This window comes from Artemia sp. Qi Xiang Cuo, chromosome 3 (assembly GCF_049724085.1).
Source record: "Artemia sp. Qi Xiang Cuo chromosome 3, ASM4972408v1, whole genome shotgun sequence".
NCBI lineage: Eukaryota > Metazoa > Arthropoda > Branchiopoda > Anostraca > Artemiidae > Artemia > Artemia sp. Qi Xiang Cuo.
The window spans coordinates 22,307,287-22,309,454 of record NC_142796.1 but is presented as its reverse complement, the minus strand read 5'-3'; the positions used below and the strand labels follow the sequence as shown (position 1 = coordinate 22,309,454).

The 2,168-nt window shown below is 46.8% G+C and overlaps 1 non-coding gene across 1 annotated transcript; it reads left to right on the top strand.

Annotated features, from left to right (window-relative positions):
- Window positions 1-1,038: 1,038 nt before the first annotated feature.
- Window positions 1,039-1,111, top strand: TRNAM-CAU (transfer RNA methionine (anticodon CAU)). Its single transcript has one exon. It is a non-coding gene; the product is annotated as a tRNA-Met (tRNA).
- Window positions 1,112-2,168: the final 1,057 nt, after the last annotated feature.

Here is a 2,168-nt window from a genome sequence, read left to right as displayed (position 1 = left end):
TCGACAGCTGCCGCATGCCGAAGAAATATTTTTTACAATACTTTGCCGGCCAAGAGAGTAGTGATGCGTGGTTAACAGCGGCATTAGAGCCTCACCATCCTTGGGCAGAGCGGTTAAGTGAGCGAGTTGAGGAGATTCAGCAGTGTTTACAGGCCTTGCGGGCGATTGAGGAAAAGACCCATTTAACCATTGAACAGATTAAAAAAACTAACCGTCGCATGTCAATTGGTGAAGCTAAGGCGCGCTGAGCCAAAAAAGAGATGGTTGAAGCCAATCTGCGCTTAGTGATCTCGATTGCCAAAAAGTACACCAATCGCGGATTACAGTTTTTGGATTTGATCCAAGAGGGCAATATTGGTTTAATGAAAGCAGTTGATAAATTTGAGTATCGACGGGGCTATAAGTTTTCAACCTATGCCACCTGGTGGATCCGACAAGCGATTACCCGTTCGATTGCTGATCAAGCCCGTACTATTCGTATGCCGGTGCATATGATTGAGACCATTAACAAACTCAACCGAATTTCACGGCAGATGTTACAGGAGATGGGTTGTGAGCCAATGCCAGAAGAGCTGGCGGAACGGATAGCGATGCCGGAGGATAAGATCTGCAAGGTATTAAAAATTGCCAAAGAGCCGATTTCCATGGAAACACCAGTCGGTGATGACGAGGATTCTCATCTAGGTGATTTTATTGAGGATCCTTCACTCGAATCCCCACTCGATTCAGCCACTGCAGAGAGTTTGAAGATAGCGATCCGTGACGTACTATCCAGTCTAACACGGCGAGAAGCTAAGGTTATCTGCATGCGTTTTGGTATAGACATGAATACAGATCATACGCTAGAGGAGGTCGGCAAGCAATTTGTGGTTACTCGGGAGCGGTTGCGGTAAATTGAGGCTAAAGCGCTCCGTAAAATGCGTCATCCTAGCCGTTCGGAGAAGTTAAGTGATTTCCTAAGGAGTTAGAAACAGCTCGACAGCCCAGGGCTAATTTTGTATCATGCTCTCCTTATCTGTCTCTAGATGAGGCAGATTTGGCCCCTTAGCTCAGTGGTTAGAGCAGACGACTCATAATCGTTTGGTCCCCCGTTCAAGTCGGGGAGGGGCCACCATAACTACAGTTACCTGCCGGACCCGGTACATTCCATAAATCTCTTTGTGTCAACTAACAAGCACGGTAATGGGTTTTCCATTATTCGCTGTTCGGCCGGGAAACCGGGTATTGTTAGGTCTGCAGCAATTATCTAACTGACCCGCTATCACCCCCTGTCAATGAGTTGGTGAATACCTGATAAATGCTAGCTCCCGAGCTAGCAAAGAAAACTTGATAAAAACCTTAAACCGCAAGTATCAAGTTAAACATTGGTTTAGACCAGTGGTTTTAAACAAGGGCAGTCTTACAGACAATCTTTAAAAAATTGATATCAGTTAACCCTCGTTAATTCCTGTGATTGATATTTGGTAAACGGTAGCTATTAACTATTTTATTAGGGGAGGATGCTTTCGACCAATGATAAATAATTGGGGAAAACCGTTGAGCATGTTAAAATAATGTTGATAAGCGATTCATGGTTAAGGTAACGGTTGAATCGATGACTAAACAACAGTTAGCGGCACATACTCCCATGATGCACCAATATTGGCGTATTAAAGCACAGCATCCTAATAGCTGGCTATTTTACTGGATGGGGGATTTTTATGAGGTGTTTTACGAGGATGCTGAGCGGGCAGCGCAGCTACTAGCCATCTCCTTACCCACTCGCGGTCAGTCGGCGGGTGCCCCGGTCCCAATGGCTGGGATACCTTATCCTGCTGTGGATAGCTATTTGGCTAAATTGGTCCAACTGGGTGAATCGGTGGCCATTTGTGAGCAGGTGGGGGAGGCTTCTCCTGAGAAAAAAGGGCCGATGGAGCGGCAAGTAGTGCGCATCGTTACCCCTGGAACTATTAGCGATCAAGCCTTGCTGCCAGAGTGGCGTGACAATCTGCTGGCAGCCGTTTGGCAAGAGTCCGGCCACTTTGGTTATGCAACTCTTGAGATCAGCAGTGGGCGCTTCTGCTTGAGTGAACCCCTGGATTCGAGTGCTTTGGTGGCGGCACTACAGCGTACTTATCCGGCAGAGCTCTTCTATCCAGAGGTTTTTGAGTCCTTTTGTTTGATTGAGC